The sequence below is a fragment of the Capsicum annuum genome, chromosome 4, assembly GCF_002878395.1.
Source record: "Capsicum annuum cultivar UCD-10X-F1 chromosome 4, UCD10Xv1.1, whole genome shotgun sequence".
NCBI lineage: Eukaryota > Viridiplantae > Streptophyta > Magnoliopsida > Solanales > Solanaceae > Capsicum > Capsicum annuum.
In genome coordinates, this window is record NC_061114.1 from 58,795,011 (window position 1) to 58,808,838 (window position 13,828).

The following is a 13,828-nucleotide window of genomic DNA, read 5'->3' on the forward strand; positions in this document are numbered from 1 at the left end:
TTTCAAAGACAATCCATAACAAAACAATTTCAGTAATATATAAATATACATCGGGAGCCATCATGCTTCCCCTCTATCAAAATCAACCACGTTGTGGATTTCTTTCACACTCGAGTTTAAAATAACTCCATTAATACCAAAAGGTCAAATCATTCAAAATATCTCAAATATTCAACATCAATGTGCTTATAACACACACTTTCTAAAAAAACACAATTTCCAATGGGGATTCACAACTCAAATATCAAAATCATGATAAATATCGTTCAAGATTCATGCTTTATATCTCCACACATGTAAATTCATCTTTCAAAATCATAAATATCAAGATTTCATAATAATCATCATCAAATATGGCTTCATGCTTCAAATTAAAAGTCAAATAAAATTCATTCCTTTGTAAAGAAAATTACTTTTGGGCACAAGAACGAAAGAGAGTTATTGTTGAAAAAATCCCACATACCTTGAATGATGAACTTTAGATCGTGAAAATCCTATGGCCTTCAAGGCCTTCTACAGCACATAATCCCAGCAGCCTCACCTAATGTGAGATTCCAACAACAACTAACTCAATAACAACAGTCTTCCACCATCTGTAATGAGATTATGCGTTATAACGATTAAAGAACAAAAGAGAAAGTGCGAGAGGGTGAATTGCTCACCAGTTTTTGGGCAGCGAATAAAACAAATGAGCCTATCACGTTGTGACTTCCACCACCGGAATGCCAACTAGCCTTGCAGGAGTTCAACAGTTTCATCGGAATTTGATTTTTGGAGTATGTTCACCGAGAATTTTGGTTTCATGAGGTTAAAAGCAAGCGCCTTCAGAACCCCCAATTTTTTTCCAAAATCCCCCTTACCTTCTTCCCCTCAATCCCCATTTATAGTAGAAGCTATTGATTTTTTCGTCTTTAAAAAATAGAGAAAATATATCCCTGAAATTCGGATTTGGACTGACACTTTCTGATTTGGATTGAATTTTGGAATTGAAGACACTCAATCTTGAGTAAAAGGTTAATAAAGATGGCTCTAGGCTTACTAAATTGCAGAGATAAGGTGAAAAGAGATATATTTTCGTGATTCAAGGGGTTTGTCAATTTGAATTTTTAGTGTTCACGGGTCGGGTTGTAGTCGTTGTTGTCACTGTTTTAGATTTTTACGAGTTAAAATTGTCGTTGGATTTAAACGAAGTTGTTGTTCGAGCCGGATTCGGGTTTGCTTGCAGCTGGTGTTGTCGTTGTGTTGTTTATTGTTGTTGTTGGTTTTTTTATATTGAACTGTGACACCCCAACTTAGAAGAACGAGTCCTACATCGGCAAAACACAAAAGGGATGTTGGGTATATAAGTAAGTAAGTCTTACTCCCCAGTGACGCGTTTTAAAGCGTGCGGGTCTGGGCCCAAAGGAGATAATATCACTGGTGGGTTGGGGAGTTATAGGGGTCTCTCGAGTCTTGATGGTTCGAGATGCCCATTGCGATCAGGACCTCGGCTCGGACCCTGTCGATGTGGGCCAGAGTCTATACTGAGTATAGGCAAATCCCTGCGGGGCAAACCTCCGTCCTGAGTCTAAGCAAATCCCATTTGGTGGGGCAAACCTCAGCGAGGATGCTGAGTCCATAAGGGGAGTGTATGTGACACCCAAACTTAGGAGAAAAAGTCCTCTATCGACAAAATACAAGAGAGATGTTGGGTATATAAGTAAGCAAGTCTTACTCCCTAGTGACGCATTTTAAAGCCGTGCAGGCCTAGGCCCAAAGCGGACAATATCACTAGTGGGTTGGGGAGTTACAGGGGTCTCTCGAGCATTGATAGTTTAGGATGCCTGTTGCGGCCAAGGCCTCGACTCGGGCTGTGACATAAACGTTGTTGTTTGCTTTATTGGAGAAGAGAGTATTAAAGGGGTATAGGCCGGGTCTTAGAGGTTGTTGAGCTGGGTGTTTAGGTAGAGTGGGCTGCTGTTGTCTATTGATGTTAAGGGAGAAAAAAAAGGGGATGGGCTGGTATTGGGAAGTGGGCTGAGTGGTTGTTATTTAAATTTGGCCTGGGTCGGTAGGTATGTTACTGTTGGAGTGGGCTGGTAGTTAGGTTGGGTTGTGGGTAGATTTAGGATTTGGTAATTTTTGGAGTTATTTTCTAAATAATCCCAATTAGATCAGGGTTAGTCAATTTCATTTAAATTTTGGCCAAATTAAAGATCAGTTGGTCAGTTGCATTGTAATTGTGGCCAATTTAATTCCAATTATGGTCAAAACTAAATTGAAATTCGATACAAATCAATACCTTGTTTAGTCCCGAGCTTTATGATTTAATAAAATCAAACATATAATTATTCAAATAAATTATTTTTTAGAATAAATTATATTTAAATCTATACTTTATCCTTTTGAATTGATTTTTAATATAATCTTAATAAAAGACCAATTTTGATAAAAAAAATATTTATTTAAGTAACAAAATTTATACAATCTTGTATATGTAAACACGAAAACGTATAATCCTCACTTCAACACCAACACTAACAAACCTAGTATATTCCCACATAGTGGGGTCTGGGGAGGGTAGAGTATACACAGTCCATACCACTACCTCTAACGAGGTAGAAAGGTTATTTCCAATAAACCCTCGGCTCAAGATAAAAGACAGTATAAACGGAAGTATACAAAAACATCAAAAGCATAGAACATGATAAAATAACATAGATACGACATCCAAAAAAAAGTACATTGCCAAACAAAGGACACTACAATTCCCCTACCTACTGACTACAACTCAACCACACCCTTAGTCGTCTATCCTAATGTTTTTCCTCCATATCTTCCTATCTAGGGTCATGTCCTCAGTCAGCTGTAACTACTCCATATCACGTCTAATCACTTCTCTCCAGTATTTCTTCTGTCTACCCCTACCCCGCTTGAAACCTTCCAAGGCCAACCCCTCACACCTACGAACTGGGGCATCTGTGCCCCTCCTCATAACATGACCAAACCATCTCAACCTCACTTCCCGCATTTTATCCTTCACTGAAATCACTCTCACCTTCTCCCGAAAAATTTCATTCCTAAACTTGTCCGCCCTTGTGAATCCACACATCCAACGCAACATTCTCATTTCCTCCACCTTCAACTTTTGGATATGAGAGTTCTTAACCGGCCAACACTCCGCTCCATACAACATAGTAGGCCGAACTACTTCTATATAGAATTTGCCTTTAAGCTTGGGGGACACCTTCTTATCGCATAAAATTCCCGAAGCGAACCTCCATTTCATCCAAACTGCCCCAATACGGTGAGAGATACCTCATCTATCTCTTCATTCCCCTGAATCATAGACTCAAGATACTTAAAACTATCCCTCTTGCAAACCGCCTGAGAATCCAACTTTACTACCACCTCCTCCTCATGTCTTGAGTCATTAAACTTGAATATAAATAAGGAAGAAGTAATTAGATAAGTCTTGTTGGATTTTACTCTTTTCTCTCTTTATTTAGTGTAAGTAACAAGTATAGCTTGAGCTAGACAACTGGTTCTTAGTCTTGTTTCCCAACACATGTGATAAGTAACAGTCAATAGACCAGCCTCATGGCTTCCACTTTCTCTTTCAGCTTAGTCCGAAGGACAATAAATGATGCATGAGAATCGGTAACATGACAAATCAGCTAACTTAATAGTTAATGTAGTCATAAATTGCAGAATATAAGCAGCGAAGTTAAAAGAACCATCAGGCGACCAGGAAACCCAAAGAGAGCAATCAGTATTAAAACGGAACCTGTAGTGTAAGGGCAACTGCTTCTTCGTGCATAGACATCATGTTGTATATATTAACACAAGCTCACATTCTCTTTTCCTTGAGGCAAAGGCGTAGCGCATATTTGGGATCATAAAAGAATTCAGGGACACCTGGTTGCCCTTTACCAAACTTGCATTCTAGGAAATGATAAAATTAACCTAAGTGGATATTTTAGAGTGCATTTATTCAGATGAAATAAATATTTTAATTTTATTAAAAATCAAAGAAACTTAGAATTAAATTCAATTGTGGAGGAACGCCTTAGACCTTCCCCTACTTACTGACAAGCACTTACCATTACACTTGGGGGGAGGGGGATTGAGGTTGGCTAATTGGACCAGCAGTGTAGACATAATTTTGTCTCTAGCTTGCTCATTTAACACTTCATTCCACTTGAAATGGCAAATACTTGTAGTAGGTAAGGGCTAACGCGTGTGACAGTTCACGCCTTGCAAGGTGGGTTGACAGCCAGGCCTTACCTTGTGACTGACGGACATTCTTTTTTATGTAACTGATATCCTCCTTCACGTCTTTGTCGTTTTGAATCTTTTTACATAAGGCATGGCATACTTCACACCTTTGCCATTTTGGAATTTCTCATTTCTTTGTTGTCCTTGTAAAATTTTTTATGAAAAAGTTGTGTTTTAGACTCCGCATTCATTTATTTATGGTATATACTTTATATTTTTTTAGGTTTTACAAGTCCAGGTTTAGGTTTTGAAGACTTCAAGCATGTTGACGAGTTGGTTATTATTTTGCAAGGACTGCTAGGTAGTATTTTGTATTTTTTGCTATGAAATTTAGCTATTCTTCAAAGAGGTTGTGTAAACAGTACATAGTGACTTGTATCATTGTCTTATAGTGACACTAATAATCACTTATATGTATAAAACAATTATATTATTAAATATTTTGTTGAAGTCTAGTTGATTTTCTCTACTATAATTGTATATTATTAAAATGAAAAGGGATTGAAAACAATCTTCATTTATTTAGAGACCATAATTTATGATTAGTATATTTAGTTTCAACTTTGATCCATTTAAACTTTTATGACATCTTGTGCTTAATCTTATAAGGATCAGATTTATTGTGCTTGAAGAGTTTTTAGGACCAGAAAAAAGGTGATCGTCACTAAATTGTACTATAATAAAATAGTGACCACACACAATATTATGAACCAACAATATGGTCCTTTAACAGTGTTTTAGGAACCAAAATATTGCTCATTGCTAAACGATTTTAACAATATTTGTCTAACTTTTTCACTGCATAGATAAATATACACCAATACAACACCATAGCGTTTTTATATTAGATATAATAAAATAGTACTAATATGGCATTTGTATGTCAACAAGATATTGAATTTAGGTTGTCAATATAATATAATCTATATTATTATTTAAACAAATGTTATGTTTATTTAGGATTAATTTTTTTTTATGGTACAATAATATTTTTATATACATATTTCATTATTAACGAATAGACATGTGCACACGCACACTAAATTAATATATTAAAAGTGTGTGGAGGGCCTTAGAAATGTTTTTGAACTTTTTGCCCTTCATTAAAACTCTTTGCTTTAGACCAAATCGTCTTTTCACTATTTTTTTTTAATATTTAAAAGCTGAAAATTAATTAAATTGTTATAAATATATTTACATTATAGTGAATGTCTATCAAGATCTACTTTGATATCTATTAGGATTTGAAGCATCTGTCTTTTACTCAGATTGGGAGTAAATTTTTCCTATAAATAGAGGGGTTTTGTTCATTGTATTCACAATCATATAATCTCTCATCCCTCAAGAAGAGAAATAAGAATCACTCTCTCTATTCTCTCTATTCTCTTGCCAAACAAGGTGAGATTATAAATCTGAAGGATTTCAAGGTTAGTAATTCTTTATGTTATCTTTCTTTTGCTATTATTAATATAATTATTATTGGATTTGAGAAAAAATAATTGGTTTGGAACCATTTATATTTTAAATTTATTCCTCAAGAACAATATTATCAAAAAGGATGATAATATGTTAGGTTCAAGTCTCATCGATTCATGCCTAAACATCTCACCATATTGATGATATTGTGATGGCTAAGACAAAATAATGGGTGTTTGATGAAAAGTCATGAAATTCGACTCATTGAATATGCTCCATTCCATGAAGTCAGTGTGGTAGCATTATATGATGAGTCTGAAATATGATAACTTACTTCATTCTTGAGGTATATGTGGTAGCAGTGCATAATATGTCTGAAAGAAGACAAGTGATTGAATGCACGAATATATATGTGAAGGGACAATATGATTATGATCATCAAAAGTGATGATATTTTCACACGCATATTATGATCATAAGATATTATAGAGAAAAATTATCTACATCATATGTATGCCCCGATTTGTTTCTGAAGTAGCAAAATCTTGGAAGAGGTTATAAGCTATCATAATTTGATAGGCTTAAGACACGATTATATTCTATTCCTAGGGAATGAGAAGCTTATAAATGCAAACGTGTACTTGATTGTGATGGTATCACAACTCACCTCCTAATGAGGCAGAATAACTGAGAAGAGTTATTTCAAAATCTACTTCTAAAGTAGTAAATCTGAAATTTATTCTTGTAATAGTAAATCTGAAATTTACTAAAGAAAAAAGTACATGTCATGGTAAACTTGGAGTTTACTAGAATAAAAGTTCATAAATTGATATGAACGATTGTGACATCTCAAAGATGTGCATATTGAATATTAGACATGTATTGAAGAACTAGAAGATTCTTCGAGAATTGTTTAGGTCGTTTGTTCTCATGATAAGTTGTTTGGACCAACTAATGTTGGGATTGAATTCCTTAAATCTGAAAAATATAAAAGGTGAATATGGGCTCGTTCACCTATCATGTGATATGTTGAAAAGATGCATCAGTAAGATGATCATATGTACATTCATGGTCAACCTACATTTGACATTCATAAAGTTACTTGTTCAATATAAATTAAGCATAATTTTTAGATTGTGTAATCAAGATAATTTATCTTGATGATGATGGTTTTGCATTGAATGTCTTCGATAAATAGCTAAACCATCGCTAATGAGAACAAAGTTTCATGTGCTGATCTGAACTATGATATGTTGCATACAATAACACTTGTATGCATTAGACCAATAAATTATGATTATTTCTTTCCCTCAATCGGTTCAAGGTCATGAACCAACTATTTCATCTAATAGTTTTGATGTGCGGTATACGATTAATGAATATACTATGATGTACAAAGATGGATCCATCAAAGAAGATGGAGGATGTATGTTAGTTTTCCTAACATAAAGGGGAGATTATAAGCAACTATGAAGTATGTTAGGAATTATCATCAGATCCTCATTCAAAAGATAATTCAAGTCAAATGCCGAACACATCTCATATTTAAACTGCAAGTGCTTCTATTTTATGTATCTAAAGGACAAAGTCTATGCATGCGTGAAGCGTGATAGACCAATCGGTTCCAAATGAAATAATACTTGTATAGAATAAGGAGCAAATAATCACAATAAGAAGGTATTATGCATTTGAAGAGCCTATGACATAACACTTCATGAAACCTTATGAGAGGTTTATGTACCTGAAAATAATGAAGTGATGAGATCTCAAAATATTATGTCACATTGTGAACCGATAAAAAATGATATATCATCAATATCTTTGATACAATATTGACGCAATATTGTGAAAGATAATGAGGATCTGAATTCTACGTTAATTTAAGCATACTGACGTAGAAACATTTATCAAGTGACATGAAAGGATGCATCTTGGTAAGCGTAAAACTTATTTGATTTGCAGTCCAGACACTTGAAGCTAAGATGTCACACATGAAATGTTGAATATTGTCACTTGACAAAATTTATATGAAAACTTCTTTAAAGATTCAAAATATAAAATTTTCTAGGAAACTTATTGATAATCTTTATATTGTATAAGCTTATAGCTTGAAAATTATTGAAAATCTTGGAGAGTTTTCAAAAGCAATAAGATTATTTGCTGAAATGAGAAATATACCAATTTGGATTGGTTATGAAGTACCATATCTTAGTATAATTGATGCACTCATGTATCTTGTAAAATACTACAAGACCCAATATAGCCTTTCGTTCAATTTGTTAGCAGGGTATATTTCTACTCCTACTACAAGACATCGAAATGGGATAAGATACATGAGTTTATTTTATTCTAAAGATTGTAGTCCCGATATTACTGGTCATGCAGATATTGGGTACTCATCTAACCCGCATAAATCTCGATCTCAAACATACAATGTGTTCACATGTGAAGATACTGTCATATCTTGGAGATATATAAAGCAGTCTATCTAACCACTTTATCGAACCATGATGAGATAATAGTTATTCATGAAGCAAGTCAAGAATGAGTCTAGTTGAGATCCATGATACATCTCATTCGAGAAAAATGTGGCGTTAAATGTGACAATGTACCCACAATTTTATACGAAAATAATGCAACATGCATAACACATCTTGATGGATTCATGAAAGGAGATAGAACGAAGCGCACTTCATCAAAACTTTTCTACATAAATGAGCTCTAAAAGAATGGTGATATTAATGTGCAACAGATTCGTTCAAGTGACAATGTGGTTGTTTTATTCACCAAGTCTCCTTCAATTGCAACTTTTAAGAAGATGGTGTACAAGATCGGGATGCAAAGGTTCAAGGATGTTCTCATTAGGGGGAGTTAATACACGTTGTACTCTTTTTTCCTTACGAGGTTTTGTCCCACTAGTTTTCTTTGTAAGATTTTTAATGGGGCAGCCGATATGCGTATTGTTAGAAATGTGTACTCTTATTCCTTCACTAGATTTTTTTTCCTACTGAATTTTTTCTAGTAAGGTTTTAACGAGGCACATTATCTACCAATTATCCATTCAAGGGGGAGTTTTATAAATGTATTTACATTATAGTAAATGTCTATCAAGATTTATCAAGATCTACTTTGATATCTATTAGGATTTGAAGCATCTGTCTTTTACTCAAACTAGGAGTAAATTTCTCCTATAAATAGAAGAGTTTTGTTCATTGTATTCACAATCATATAATCTCTCATCCCTCAAGAAGAGAAATAAGAATCACTCTCTCTATTCCCTTTACTCTTCTTCTTTATTCTTTATTAGTTTATATCATAAATGTATTTATGGTAAAATATTTTCTTATTAGAAATCATCAGAATTAATGATAATTAATATTTTTTTCATTAGTTTAAAAATTCTAGATCAACTAAATTATAATATTTATCACCTTTAAATTAATTAGAACTCTATCAAAAAACTAAAAGGTCAATAGTTTTAAATGTACACTCTTGACGTTTGGACATATTGCCGACGTAATTTATTGGTGCTTTAATTTGTGTGCTTTTTCTTCAATTTTATTCTTATGCGTAAGTTCTTATTGTTTTAGAATTTTATAATAATACTTGCTTATAATTTTGAGGTTGTTTGTTTAATTCGTCCATTTTCTTGCTTACATTATAGTTCTTATTTTTATTTTTTATGTTTTCGTTTTATTTTTTAGTTGCAATATATTCTTATCTTTGATAATTTTTCGTATTTTTTCTTCCATTGAAGTTTTTTAATTGGAAAAAAAATGAAACAAGCGTGTTGTTGTCGAATCATCTTTTGTTTGTTTATACTCAGAATTTTTTTGCTTTAAAAAAAGACATCTTTTCACTATTTTTTTATGATATTTAAAGTTGAAAATTAATTAAGTATTTATGATAAAAAAATTTCTTTATTAGAAGTCATTAGAATTAATAACAACTAATACATTTTTCATTAACTAAGAGTTCTAGATCAATCAAATTTAATTTTAATAAGATTTAAAAAATCTAGAAATAATATAAAACATTAGAATAAGAAAAAATTAAGAAGTATCAAACTTTTAAAAGTTTTAAGTACGTAATAAGAACATAATCAATGATTTTATAAAGATTTGACTTTAAGAATAAGAAAAAAAAATTAAATATAGAAAAAAATAACTGTAATTGATGCATCTCTTTTAGCCTCTAGCAGCAGGGGAAAGATGTACTGTATGACAAACGTTAAAGTAATAATCCATTAATCACTTGAAACTTCTGGTTGTAAAATATACATATGCTCACACTAAAATGTATGTTTTTGTTTACATTATTATACTAGTTGCATAAGGCACGTGCTAAGCCCGGGCACAAGCTCATGATAAAGAATATAAAATTTAATGTTAGAAAAAATATAACTTAAATCACATTTTCTATTACATAATTAATTTAATTTAGTGATACGTTGATTATGCATGTCTGAAAAACTACTATGATTATTAAAGTATTTTTGATATATTTAGATAACTTTTAAAGGACCTTATTTAAGAAAAAGGAAGTATGAAGGATAATTACCAAATATGAATAGACATAAAATTTAATTTAAAATAAATAAGTGATGTGTTCAGCATGTTTAAAAATATTATATTTGATAGATTGTTGGAAAAAATATTTTCTCTAGAAAATAAGTCTTTTTAGACTTATAAAAATGACTACATGGAAGTAGAAAAATTATATTCTATATTTCATATTCATTGAACCCTTCTCTCTTCAATACACCTTGTCTTCACCCACCATAGCTCCCATCTCTGCCACTCCATACCGCATCTCTCATAATACTTATCTAAATTATATAAAAATATTTTTTAAATAATAATTTACTTATATACCGAATATAAGAAAATAAGTAAGAAATACACTAATTTTATTAAAAAATATTATTAAAGTAATGTCTTTAATTGAAAAAACGACTGTACCAAACACACTCAAAAAGAGAATAAGTATTATTAAAAAATAATAAATGCGCTGATTGAAAAAGAGACTGTAGCTTCAAAGTTGCACAGATTTTACTAAAAGGTAAAAAAAATAGATATGCATTCTATCCATTTCATTTTATTTTACATTTGTTGATTTAGTACTCCTGTTAATAAAAAAAATTGTTTAATAGGAGTTGGTTTATTGATCTCGATAATTATGATTTGAAAGTATATGATTGACAACTATTATGTTGTATAGTTACTTAATGATAAGAGTAATATTGAAAGAAAATAATATTTTTTTCTTTATTTGCTAAAATAATAAGCAAAAAAGTAAATTTTATTTTTAGTACATGGATCAAGCAAAATGGAAAAAAAAAAAAGAGAAAAAAGGGTATCCTCTCAATTCTTTTTTACTTGTTTCTTTGACTTGACAAATAACTTAAGAATTTAATACATTAAGGATAAAATATATGAAATTATCCTTATTAATTATGTTTTAAAAATTTAATTTAGCTATTCACACGTAACTTAATTACTTGATAATAATAATAACAATAATAATAATAATAGTTATATTATTAACAATAATAGTAATAGTGATAATAATGTGAAAAAAGTTATAAATCTTTCGTGATTTACTAAAATAAATAAGAAAGAAAAATAATTAATTTTTAATCTAAGAAATAAGTAAAAAGGAATAAATAATCTAATAAGGAATAAGAAGAGATTTATATATATACATATAAAGAATACTATGTATAGTTCAATTACAAAGTCTCAAATAAAAATATCATAAAAGAATAAATGAGGACAAATGTAACAACATGTATAGAAAATAAGTAAACATGTGTAACTATTTAATTGCATTAAAAATTTTGTGAAGACTACCAAAAAGGGAAATCCTCCCTTATATATAGTAGTAAGTAATTAAGTGTGAAGAATCTTTGAAAAAGTAATTTAAAATTTTACACTTTATGCAAAATTCCACAATATAAAATTATTTAATTTTAAATAATAAAATATTACACATGCGATTAAACTAGTAGATATAATAATTACGAAGATTTATTGCGCCTCTTTCAAAAAAGTAATTTAAAAAAATTTAATCTTGTTATATTGAGCTCATGTCACCACTAATATGTATAATAATCTTTATTGAAAATAATCTCTCTTATTCTCAAATTCTTCACGTCATTTTTTAAAAAAAGTCTGATCTGAAATCGGAGGGACAACGAGTTGAAGTTTCGTACTTTAAGGAACGGATGTTTGAATTTCATCAGTGTTTAATAATATATCTTGAATGTCAAAGATATCAACTAGGACACTAGTTGTAGTAGTATCATTTCCTTGAAAGCCATTTAAACGGGTCGGGCCGGTTTCGGAGGAAAGCCAGTTAAATGGGTCAGGCCGATTCAATTCGAAATCGGCCCACTTCAAGTTATCAGGTTTTGGGTCGATTCGGTACCGGGTCAATTTTGATGGGCTGTTCCGGTCCGGGCCCAAAAATTGAAAATCTGTGAAATAAATCGGGACCGCCCACTTAACCTTGGTTCGATTTTGACTCGTCTAAACTAAAAAAAAAAAATCTTAAAATTAAATATTTTTTCCAATATACACTATATATATACACATATAAACATTTTAAATACATTAAGAAATATAAATACAATATTTATACACCAAATATATACTATTTTAGAAAATTTATACACATGTATACTTTCAATATATACTAATTTAGAGTCTATAGAAAATATATACACATATATAAATACAATATAATATATATACTACTTAAAATACCACTTAAAATACCACTTAAACAATATACATACAACATATATATATATATATAATACTTTAGAATCTATAGAAAATATATAAACATATAACATATATTATTTTTAATTTAATTTGTGATTTTATTAAATGGGTCTAACCCAAAATGTCTTTACATTAGATGGACCATATACATATATATATATATATAATACTTTAGAATCTATAGAAAATATATAAACATATAACATATATATTTTTTAAATTTAATTTGTGATTTTATTATTTAATTTGTGATTTTATTAAATGGGTCTAACCCAAAATGTCTTTACATTAGATGGACCAACCCATCTTTATTAAAAATAACTCTGTCGAGGTGGGCCCTAACAAACCCAATAAAAGACCCCTCCCTTTCCCAAATGTTATTACATATATAAATGTCCAAAAGGGTTTCCAAAATGTATATCTTCTTCTCCGCCGCAACCCTGCTCCAGCTGAAAAATGTTGGACTCCCTTGTTTTCAATCACTCCTTCTGTATGTATTTACTTTGAATAAGTTGTTTTTGTCGATCTCAAAATGAGTGACTCCTTTTTCGTGCTTCCATTTCTGTACCACCTCCATAACTTGAGAATTTTGGTGCTTTCAAGTGTGTTCTCCGGTGCATTGGGTGAAGTTCTTGTTGTTGTGCTGTGGTAGGGAACGGTGCTTAAAGTGTATTCCACATCTGAGTGAGTTTCGCCTTTGCATCTTCTCTTTCTTCTCTTCAGCTCTTAGTACTGATAGCAACCTTGTTTGAAAGGTACTGATGGGATGGAGATAATAGGATGCACAGACCCTCTTGTACTCAAATTTCAATACCCTTTCCAGGTGTTTCAATAGCCAAAATTTCACATGTCCCTCCCCTTTTTGATGTTCCCCGTATCTCACATGGAGTCCTTTTTGTTGGCTGACCAATATTAGTCTAGAAAGATTCATACCTGCTTTTGTTTGTCCTTTTATTGTAAATATTTGCATTTACCTACTGTAATCTGAACACTGGACATTGTAGCCTATTCAGCCTGTATAATCTCTTGTTGCTCTGACACGAATGTATGGACTCTGCAGCTTATCACTGTTCAGAATTCTCTTGCCCTTTACTTCTAACTGTTCAAATTGTGAAATTATGAAATCCCCTTTATCTAGTGCTAGATTTTTGAGATGATCTGCAAGTTGATTTCCTTCCCTCATAATGTGCTGATACTGTACTTGCTTAATACTTAGTAATTTCCATATCTGCTCTACATAATCAAAAACATTCCAAGGACAATTACATTCTCTAATTAACACTTTATGCATTAATAGAGAATCAGTTTGAATTATCACTTTTTTCTGATTAGTATTGTCTGCATGAACTGGTGCTTGTAGTATACCA

General features: G+C 31.4%; 1 long non-coding RNA gene across 1 annotated transcript; it reads left to right on the top strand.

Annotated features, from left to right (window-relative positions):
* Positions 1 to 12,859: 12,859 nt before the first annotated feature.
* Positions 12,860 to 13,577, top strand: LOC107869732. Its single transcript, XR_001673926.2, has 2 exons — positions 12,860 to 13,145; positions 13,217 to 13,577. It is a non-coding gene; the product is annotated as an uncharacterized LOC107869732 (long non-coding RNA).
* Positions 13,578 to 13,828: the final 251 nt, after the last annotated feature.